The sequence below is a fragment of the Trichechus manatus genome, unplaced genomic scaffold (assembly GCF_000243295.1).
Source record: "Trichechus manatus latirostris isolate Lorelei unplaced genomic scaffold, TriManLat1.0 scaffold00002, whole genome shotgun sequence".
Lineage (NCBI taxonomy): Eukaryota > Metazoa > Chordata > Mammalia > Sirenia > Trichechidae > Trichechus > Trichechus manatus.
The window spans coordinates 1,603,997-1,615,676 of NW_004443938.1; the positions used below are offsets into that span (position 1 = coordinate 1,603,997).

An 11,680-nucleotide genomic window follows, 5' to 3' on the forward strand; every position below is an offset into this window, starting at 1 on the left:
AGTTTCGCCAAAGAAATGAAACTCATATAAAAACCATCAAATAGGTATTAAAAAATGTAAAAATATGATCACTGGAATTAAGAACTCAAGTAAGTTTCACAAAAGATGTGATGCAGTCGAACAGAAGACTAGGGAACTGGAAGGTAGGCCAGTAGAAATGTTCAGGCTGAAGAAGGGAGAACAAACAGAATGGAAAAGTTGAGAAGGAAGCAAGAGAGACATATGGAACATAATGGAAAGACCTAATATATGGGCTAGATGAGTTATACCAAATGATGATTATCCAGGATTTTCCCCAAAAGACAAAAATAATCAAAGATTTAAGAAATTTTAGAAATCTGAGCAGGATAAATACAAATAAAACCATACAAAGTCACATCCAAGTAAGACAGCTAAAACCCAGAGACACACGGACAACAGCCAGACAGGGCAGGAAAAAGATGCCAAACCTTTAAGGAGAAAGAAATAGAACCAACAGTCGAAGGCTCAGAAACGTTGGCAGTCAGAAAGCAGTGGGATTGATGCAGTGTATGATCTCTCCTATAAGCATAAATGCAAAACATTTTAAATGGTTATTACCAAATCATAGCAAGCAAGGTATTCAAAGGATAATGTATCATGAGCATGTGGCTTATTCATATAAGGGACTGCTACAGGACAATTAAAAAGGGCAAACTACCATTACATGTGAACAACAAGAATAAATCTCCTTATGATACAGAGCGAAAAAAAGCAGTCAAAAGCCCGTGCTGTATGGTATGTTTATATGACATTCAACACAAATGTAGAATTAGAGACTTCAGAGTAATAGTTATGTTGGGGGGCTATTGACTGGGAGGGGTCACAAGGGTGTCATTTGGAGTGTTAAAATGCTCTATTTCTTGATTTGGATGATTGTTGTTATTGTTAGGTGCTGTTGAGTCCGTTCCACCTCATAGCAACCCTGTGTGCAACAGAATGAAACACTGCCTGGTCCTACACCATCCTCACAATCGTTGCTATGTTTGAGCCCTAGTAGACTGCTAGGCCTGTCTTCTGAGGTGCCCCTGGGTGGACTCGAACCTCCAACCTTTGGGTTAGTAGCTGAGGGCCAAACGGTTTTCACTATCCAGGGACTCCATCTGCAAATGCTTCCCCTTTTTTGTCACAGCAAGATTTCCCAGGCTCATCTTCTAATCTCCACACAACAGACATGGAACCAGACACTTACTAAAAGAACTGCAGACGTTGTGAAGAAAATGTCTCTTCTTCCTTCTCCTACTTCTCATCTCACTTCTCCTGCTTCTGCTCTTTCTCCTTCTTTCATTTTGTCTTAGTGCTTCTAAATACTACATTTCACTCTTGTTCCCACCTTTTTTTAATCTTAGACCTGCAATACACACACATTCCACACACACACTTGTCTCTTTTGCCTCCATTTCTCAATACGTTTCTGGTTCCTTTGATTCTTCTGTTCTAGTAATTCTCTCAAGGAGACCTGGTGGCACAGTGGTTAAGAGCTATGGCTGTTAACTGAAAGGTCAGCACTTTGAATCCACCAGCTGCTCCTTGGAAACCCTATAGGCAGTTCTACTCTGTTCTATAGGGTTGCTATGAGTCAGAATGGACTTGATGGCAATGGGTTTGGTTTTTTTGGTTTAGGGTGCCTGGGTATAACATTCCATAACAATCACATGCTTAAAACTGCATTTTATTTTCCTAAGCTTTGATACTTAATCGAAACTTGGATGAATCAACAGTGCTTCAGTCACCCTTGTGTTCTCTGAGGTTTTGCTCTCTTGCTTTGCTTGTTGGTTTCAGAAAGTCTAAAGCTAACTTGATTTTTTTTTTTTTTTTTCGTACATGTCTTAGTTATGTAGTGCTGCCATAATAAAAGATACTTAAGAGGGTGGCTTTAAAGAACAGACATTTATTTTCTCACAGTTCTGGAAGATAAAAGGTCTCGGTTGTGTCGATTCCTTCTTTGCCTCTCTCCTAGTTTCTGGTGTCTGCCTGAGATTTTTGGTATTCCTTTGCTTACAGAAAACTCTCATATGGCGTCTGTCTTTGCACTTGTGTCTCTGAGTATATTCTAGTCTTATAACTCAGAAATGGCTAGTTTTAGGACCCACCCTATTCTCGTATGACTGCATTAACAAAACAAAAGAAACTTCCTATTTCCTAACAGGGTCATATTTATAGGGGTTAGGACTCCTACATCTTCTTTTTTTTTTTCCCACACGATTCAGTCCATAACAATAAGAGACTTGGTTTTTAACCTGGAGGTGAAAGTTGTTTTTTTCTATACATTTTTAAACGCTCTTCTCGATGAATTTTCCTAATTATGCAAAGGGCTATTTCAGCATATAGAATTACGTATGACATTTGTTTTGTTCAATTGTTTACTTTTTCTTCTTCAGGGTTATATATAGTCAATATTCAATATCTACCAACTTTCTTCTGACACTTTTTATATCTTTATTTCTGATTCAGTTTTTGGCTGTTTTCATTTATATTACCTGTGTTCCTTACTGGAGCCCTGGTGGCACAGTGGTTAAGAGCTTGGCTGCTAACCAAAAGGCCGGCAGTTTGAATCCACCACCTGCCCCTTGGAAACCCTATGAGGCAGTTTTACTCATTTTGATTGTATTTGTTCTCTCTTAGGTACCTACTGATTTAGTTTTCATCCTGAGATTTTGTCTATTTTAAAAATGTGTTTCCTGGCTTAGGTCACATCCCATTGCACATCTTCATAGGGTTTTCCCATGTCTATCCTAAGTTTTAGAACTTTTGATTCAATATAGCACTTACATTTGTAATTTCTCTTTTGACTGTGTTCAGTTCTTGGTGAAGAAATACACATGGTGGGGCTTTTTGGTGTGTCATATAATCTGCTGAAAAGTTTTGATACTCATTTTCTGTTCCAGTTTTTAAAACTTTCCTTGGGTTTTGAGTTCTTTTGTTTATTTATTTGTAACAGAAGTAGATCAATATTTGGAGATGGGTTTAGGAGTGGGGAGGAAGTTGGGAAACCAGAAGTACTTCTACTTAGCCCCAAACTATGTTAGTACTGATGTGGCAAAATGGCCAAAACTTACTCTTCTTGTTCCATTTTTCTTTACTGCTGCCTCCTTCATTTTGGGGAAGAAAGAGTAGAAAGTCTGGGGAGGAAGTGAGGATATGGTGGTGGGGGTGGGGTCTTGTAAATGGCCTCAGGGAACATGAGATTCAAGCAGAAGGAAAGCCCATAATTGGTGCAGTGCCTGAAGACGAAAGAAAAGGGATGAAATGAGGCATCCCAGGTGATAAAACTGAGCCAGTTGAAGATCACTTTACCAGGAGAAAGACACTGCCGACAATCTCTGTACCAAGGAGATCTGGCTCCTCCTTCTCCCTCACTGAGATGATCAGTGTAGAGCAAGAGCAATGTGAGAGCATAAAATCTGGCTGTGTTGAAGAGGCTCTTCAACACCCGCTACTGGCCTTGGGTTTCCACAATGCTAATACAAATACAGGGGCATTCATATCAATAATGGTGGTGATGATTTAGAAAGCATTTCATGCTATCAAAGGCGTGTTTACAACTCCCACCCTGACTGTGAACACCTCGTGGGAATTCGCTGTCTAGGATTTACCTTTGTGTTTCTGGCGTCTTCTAGAGCCCCTGGCACAGACTGGGCACTGAGTAATCCCCCTTAGATGAAAGAATGACTAAGTGAAGAGCAAATGCTGGCACATATGACAAGGCTGGGTGAAGAACGTTACTGTGAAGGCTGCCCACCACCATCCAACATGACTCACCATTATGTTCAAAATCATTAGCCAGAGCAGCCTCAGACAGCATCCTTGTTCCCATCACAACCTAGACATGCTGGGATGCTGGGGAGAGCTTTGACCCAAGAGGTTCATTCAAGTCCCATTGTAGCTTGAGATGCCAGCTTTCTGCGGCAGAAGCTATTAGTTGTCCTTATAGTTGCCATTCCCCTATCCTACCCATCCCCCTGGAGCCCTGGTGGCAAAGTGGTTAAGAGATTGGCTGCTAACCAAACGGTCGGCAGTTCCAATCCACCAGCCACTCCTTGTAAACCCCATGGGGCAGTTCTACTCTGTCCTATAGGGGTGCTATGAGTCGGAATTAACTCGATGGCAATAGGTTAACAGGTTACCATTTACCCTATGCTACCTCCTCACTAACAACCTGATTTTGTGTGGGGGATGAATAGTGATTAGTCCAAGCCAGTCATGGCAATCCCACATCCCTTTACTAGTGACAGGCCTTGACGTGTCCTTGAGCCATTTATGGCCAGTCAGATTAATTCAGCCATTTTTGGAATATATTTTGCTCCCTAAAAAGAAACCGTTTTGTCCATTTCCCTCCAACACGGTAAAGACGCGGGGTCTAAGGTGTTGTGGCCATCTTAGAAGTCTGAGGAGAAAACAAAGAGAAGACAGAGATACCAACCTAGATCCCGATGTCATCTAGCCTCTGGAGGACCCTGGCGCTGCTGATCTCCATATTTCCTAAAAGACGTTAAAGAACTCTGTGTGTTTGCTGTTTTTTAATTAGGCTCGACCCTATGAAATTGCCAATATTCACCTATCTTTGACCTAGAAAAATGGAAATTCTGTATGATTCAGCTTACTGTTAGTTAGTCATTGTTATTCATGTGTTTTTCATTACTTGGAGCCAAAGACATCTAACTAACTCACTTTTCATCATCTCTGCCTCCTCCTTGTGTAACACAATGGGGCAGAGAAAATGTGAATTTTCTCTGGAGTCCAAATTCCAAATCTTACATTTGGAATTTATTCACTGTGAATGTTACTAAGCCTGTAAAATGGCATGATAGTATCTACTTTATAGAGTTGTTTGAGGAAAGAAATAAAATAAAAAAGAACAAAACATTCATAGGATATAGTCTGAAAAATACTCAAAATATTAATTTTCATTTCCCCTTTCTTCTCAACTTTTCCCTTCTTCCTTTTTCACCCCTAACCTTCTCCCCAGCAGACACGTGTCTTCGTCTTACTGATACTCCACTGAGTTGCTGTCTTGTCTTGGTGTCTGTGTAACCATATTTGGTCACCTACTACCTCACCTTCCAACTCTTGGCTTTTCTTCAGTTTGGTTTTATGCATTCAGACATGACTCGTGGAAAATGACCTCTGAAGTGAAATAGTGAACTGACTTCACCTGAAATTCAGATGGACGCATCCCTGGTTACTTAGGTGTCAAACGGATGGTGAATATTTGGTAAAGATAAGGGCAGAATAACAGTACTGAAAAGCCAGGCCTTGAATCTAGATCTATTTTCTAGCAGGCCTTGAATCTAGATCTATTTTCTGGCAATCCCCATGGAACTCTGTTATGGTTGACATTAACTGCCATTAAGTCAACTCCTTACTCATGGTGACTCCATGTACAATGGAACAAAATGCTGCCTGGTCATGGGTCATCCCCTCGATCAGTGGCAGATCAAAACATTGTGATCCATAGGGCTTTGATTTGCTGATAATGGTCATTTCTAATATCATATCCACATCTGCTGCACTTTACCAAAGCTGGGCTTACGACCACTAATCTTTCAACCCTGAATGAGGACTAGCTTTCTCAGTCAACCTGAAAATGTAAGAATGAAGCAACAATCTCATGAAAATGGTGTGCGTTAGAAGTGGTATGTTTGAAATGAGTTGTATTTTCTGATTTTTATCTTTCACCAGCCATGTGGACATGATTGATTGTGAAATTTTCAGTAAGCTTTGCATGGCATTTTTTAACACTGATTTTTTAAAAAATTTATTTATTCAAACTAAGGATTCAAATATTATTGAAAGTAGGAGTTGTGGGTTACCACATATGTACTTACTAAGAATGAGTTTTCATCATGGTATTTGGAGACTTAGTTGTACAGTGTTTTGGATAAAGAGACTCTACCCACTCACTGGCTACTTTTCATTGCTGATGTAGATTAAGCTCAGCATCCACATTTTAGTGATAATGATGATTTGCACTGAAACAAATCTAATTTTAGAAGGTATCCCAGAAAATGGATGTAGGTGACATGGTCAACATTTCAACTTCTCTATAATTACCTCACTCTGTAGATACCCATTCACATCTACTGAAGCCAGAAGTCCCCAAAACTTAGAGACTCTCAAATCATCAAATACAAATCTGAAAGCATAGCGGATGAGAAACCAGTAAACGTAAAACAAAATACAGCACAATGAAGATAAATTTTATTATTAAAAATGGAAACGGTTTCTAAGGAACTAAGTAATAAAACTTGAGGAAACACAAATAAAAGGAAAAGAGGCTTTATAGCCCATAAAAGGTATAATATCACTTGCCAAGAGTATGCAAAGAACTTAGAAACAACCTCAATGCAGAGGAAGAATCTCACTCCATAGTCTGTATTATAGGGATACTGTATTTCTACACAAATATAAAATATATTTTATATACATTTATACATGTTATATGTTTTCATTTTTGCCAACAGCTCAACCTCCCCCCTCACTATTTTCATAAGTGAGCTATACCACATGTTATATGTATGGGTGTGTTATTTATGTGGGCATGTTGTTTACAAAAAAATACAGTATTCTTCCCTCATGCATATTCAATAGATGGGTATCTGTTGTTTCTGCATTCAAGAGGATTATGGCTTGTCTACCAAATGTCAACCAACTCTCAAAACTATTTACAAAAGTAAAGAAATAATAATAAAACTATTTTCCTCATTACAATTAATGAAGCACTAAACCAGTTGTCATTGAGTCAACTCCAACTCATGGTGACTCCATGTGTGGCAGAGTAGAACTGTGCTCCATAGAGTTTTCAATGGCTCATTTTTTGGCAGTAGATCACCAGTCCTTTCTTTCAAGGTGCCGCTGGGTGGGCTTGAACTACAACTTTTGGTTAGCAGCTAGCATGTTAATCATTTGCACCACCAGGGAACTCCAATGAAGAAATTATATATATATGTGTGTGTATATATATGTATTTATATATATATATAACTTTTGCAAAGTGTTACAGTTGATATTGCTGAGTTCTGATGTAACAAAAATGCACATAATTTAGTCGAGGGTGAGAGTGGGAAATAAATGCAGATATCTTATATGATTTTAATTGTTTACCCAGATATAAGAAGCTTGTCATTCCAATGGCTATAATTTAATATTTTCACTGTGAGTCAAATCTCTTACCAGCTAAACATCATCAGTGTAGGTTATAAAAAGTAATACTGTGTGATTGCTAACTAGAAGCTAGTGCTCTTCCAATATTTTTGTCCACATTTTAACTTCGGCAAATACATAAAAATATGTAAACCTTCCATTGCCATTGAAAAATTATGTTCAGTAATGCTTTGGAATCCTAGATAGGTTTTTTTTTCCAGCAATATGTACATAATCTCTTTCTATAAGGTTACTAGTGCTCTTAAAAAGGTTGCAAAAAGGGGCGGGGTGGGGAACGACAAATAATAACAGATAATAATAAGTGTTGATGAAGATGTGGAGAAATTGGAACCCTCACACACTGCTGGTGGGGATGTAAAATGTTTGAGCCTCTTTGGCAAACATTTTGTAGGTTTCCCAAAGTTAATCATAGAACTGGGATATAATCCATCAATTCTACTCCTAGGTACATATCCAAGAGAATTGGAAACTATGTTCAAAAAAAAACATGTCCATGAATGTTCTTAGCAGCCTTATTTGTAAAGCCAAAAAGAAGATAAACCCAAATATCTATCAACTGATGAACGGATAAACAAATGTGGTACACGCATAGAATGGAATATTATTCAGCCATAAAAAGGAATGAAGTACTCATACATGCTACAACACAGATGAATCTTGAAAACATTGTGCTACCTCAAAGAAACTAGACACAAAAGGCCACATATTGTATCATTCCATTTATATGAAATGTCCAGAATAGACAAATCCATAAAGATACAAAAGATACTAGTGACTTCCGGGGGTGTGGGGGGAGGTTAGGGATGAGGAATGAAAATGTTCTGGAATCATAACGATGATGACTGCACAACACAGTGAATATGCTAAAAACAAACAAACTTTCAAATGGATACTTTAAAATGGTTAAAATTATAAATTTTATGGTATGTGAATTAAAAAAATAAAAAATATATTATTGGGGTCAATTAATGGAGAAAAGTTGTGTGACTGTGATGTTTATAAAGTATAAAAATAGTGACATTTATATTTATATTTTATTTTAGTGAGCCAACGGCATAGTAAGCATTTCCAAATTACAAATTAGTGGAATCTAAAAGAGTACAATATTAATCCAGTTGCACTTTTGTGGAAATAAGCAAATAAAAAATATAGTGATTACGTGATGGGCATAGGGATCAAGAGCTCACTCACAGACTTGGAACCTTCTGGCTTGGGGTCGGTCATACTTCAGAGCCCTCACATAGCACCTTTTCTTTCTCTGTTGTTGTCGTGTGTGCAGAGGAGAACTGCTCCATAGGTGTGAAAGGGTAGTAGTAGCAGCATCAGTTGTACTTGTCTAACTTTATGGGGAATAATGAGAATCACCATCAGCACGAAGCTGATTCCCACGAGGTGGAGGTCAGACATACCTCCTCCCTCCAACTTTTTTACCAATTCTGACATGATAGATAGAGAGAGAGAGAGGTAGGTAGGTAGATAGACAGGCAGGTAGTTAGGCAGGTAGGTAGATATATAGGTAGGTAGATAGAAAGAGAGAGAGAGGTAGGTAGGTAGGTAGATAGGTGGGTAGGTAATATATTTGCATAGTGTTTGACACATAACAAGAGCTCAATGTTGTTGTCAGTTGCGGTCGAGTCGATTCTGACTCATGGCAAAACCATCTGTGCAGAGTAGAACTGCTCCATAGGGTTTTCAGGGTTGTAACCTTTCAGAAGCTGATTGCCAAGCCTGTATTTTGAGGTCTCTGGGTGGGTTCGAACAGCCAACCTTTGGTCTAGTAGTCAAGCACTTAACGGTTTGTGGCACCCAGGGATCCCAAGTGCTCCATCCAGGTTAGCTAGTACTATAATTAGTATAAAAATATCTCCTTAGCGTTGCATCTGTGGTCCTAAGTGATCTGGGAACCAACATCCTTTCAGCTAGTTTTCTTCTTGCTTTATCTCCCCAGTCATGCTTCTCACATGCGCTTCTCCCTTTTGCACACAAAGCTGCTGTAAGAACGACATCCCAGAAAAGACCTAAGCTCTCCCAGAAGTCATATTATGGCACCAATGGCACTCTGTTGTTGGCCTTCCCATTGTTTACTGAACTTGGTTAGAAGTACAAAACATGGTCACCTTTCCTGTCTGTATATTAGTATGTAATACATTTATGGTATTGCTTTCCTAATATTTGTTATCACTCTCATTTCACTCGCATTTCTAGTTCCTCAGTATTTAGAAACGTCTTTAAAGTGTAGTCTTTGAAAGCTCTTCAGTGCACTTTGAGGTCATACTTTCTATGAAATTGTTAGTGATGCAAACTGGAGTATCATTAAATGATATTACTGTAGAATTTGTGAAGTGGGTCCTTAACTTTCTGAATTCTTCTTTAACTGAACCACTTGTCACCCCATGAGATCTCAGAGTAAAATCAAAGAGGAATAATGTGGCAAAACACCTGTGTATTTTGTCTGGAGTTTGGCCCCCAGATCCCAATGTTTAGTGGACTCAGCTGGACTATTTAGAGGAAACTATGTTTTCCTTATCAACGAAGGTCTGAATATTCCAAGACCAAAGGAGCAATTCCTGCCTGCCATCCCTCTGATGCCTGAGTCTCTGTCTCTGCTCTCACCATATGATAGAGAAGAAGACCTATGTGAAAGTATCTAGGAGCACCAACAGAAGAACCACAGAGAAAAGCCCAGAGTGGCCCACCTTTCCCTGGCCACAGATCTGCATCACATCCCTGAGCCCCAGCTTCAGGCCCCTTCTCCCTGTACATCACGTGGAAGAGAAGGGAGGGGCTGAAGATAAAGTCAAGGACCTCTGAGGTCATCTTGTCCAGAGAGAAATCTTGTCATTGTTGAAGGAAAAGTGGGGGTGAACAGAGAGACAAAGGGTGGAGAAGATCACTTGTTCTGGTTTATGTAGCAAGAAACAGAGAAAAAGGGAACTTCCAGCAAAATGACGCTCTAGGCAGAAGCACCACGCCGTCCCTCCACAGCAAAAATCCGAAGAACTAAGCTGAACAGAGAAAACAACAATCCTGAAACCCTAAAACATCAAATGAAGAGATAAAGAACTCAGCCAAGCACCAAATGGAGGGAGAAAACTGACAGAGAATGGAGAGCGAGGAGAGATTCATGCAGAGGTCCCCTACCAGCTAATGCAGCATGGATCCGCCATATTGGACTCCTTTCGGAGACCAGCAAACAGGAGGTACGAGAAAGCCACTTCACAGAGCTTCCAGCGGGAGACAAAACCACCGGCAACTAGCGATATACACTTTCCCATCCCCTCCCCTTCTTCACCCCCACTTGGCCTCCTCTGCTTCCCATGGCTACAATCTCTTGTCCGGGAAACACTGGCTGCTTGGATTCCACACATCTGAATGGGCCGGCTCTCTGAGTGTCATTTCTTGGCTGATGGTGTTGCTTTTTCCTGCTTCTTTTGATTTCTTCCTTACCTTGCACCACCTCCCCCTCGTTTCACTCAAATACCTGGCTCCGTGTGCCATCTTTGCTTCTTCCTGAGGGGCTGTGGAGCTCCGTTCAAGTGTGGAACTGCTTTCCAGTCTGGCCTGCTACACTGGTGGGATCCCAGGGCTTTTGTTTGTTTGTTTTGAATTGTTTGTCTTCTTTTCCTTTTCTTGAGTTGGGAGCCCTTTCTGGCCAGGCAGTGCTGTGTGGCAAGGAGACTATCCCCTCAGCTTGCACAACTGTGCAGAGGGATCCCTGAGGGCATTTCTTTTTTCTTTGGGTTTTTCTTCTTTTTCTGTTGTGTTGGGGGCTTTTCTTGTTCTTTTTTTAATTTGTTTTGTTTTGTTTTCCCTCTTTTTCCCTTTTTATCTTTCTTCATTGCTCAGTTTCTAGTCCCTCTATATCTTCCTTCTCCTTCTGATCCCTGAATACCTGGCGTTGTATACCTCTACGCCTTCTAGCCAGGCTGTACTGCAACACCTGAGAACAACCTCCCCAGACCTATACCTGCACCGGTGGTATCCCTGGGAACTCTGCGGTCCTTTAACATTTCTGATTTTTATTTATTCATTCTTTTCTTTTCTTTCTCTTCCCCTTTCTGTTTTCCTCCATTTCACAGTCTCTCATCTCTCTACTCCAACAGCAAGCTCCCCTAGCATTCTTTTTTGTTTGTATGTATGTTTTTGGCTCCTTTTCCTCTCTCCGCCCTCCCATATCCATCTTAGCTCCACACATAACAATCTCCCTGCTACATCCTGCCTACCTGCACCATGCGCTTAACATCACACCACCAAGCAGCACAACCACGGCCTACTGGAACCTTCCCTGCACTGATCACCGACCTTCCCTGGTGGCTGTAGTAAGTGCCATAAAAAAACCCGTCCCAGTAACTCCTCTTCAGCTAGACCTGCCCTGCCGTACCATAACTGAGTGACTGACCCTGCCAATTGGAGAAAGAGGTGAAAAGTATTGTGCCCACAGAAGAGCAAACAACAAAGAACACACAGTCCGCCTGCTCAGACATAGTCAAATTTTTAA

The 11,680-nt window shown here is 40.3% G+C and overlaps 1 pseudogene; it reads right to left on the bottom strand.

Moving 5' to 3' along the window:
* The window catches only part of LOC101358360 (nuclear receptor subfamily 6 group A member 1-like), a 165,295-nt pseudogene that overhangs the window by 15,753 nt on the left and 137,862 nt on the right, over window positions 1-11,680 (bottom strand).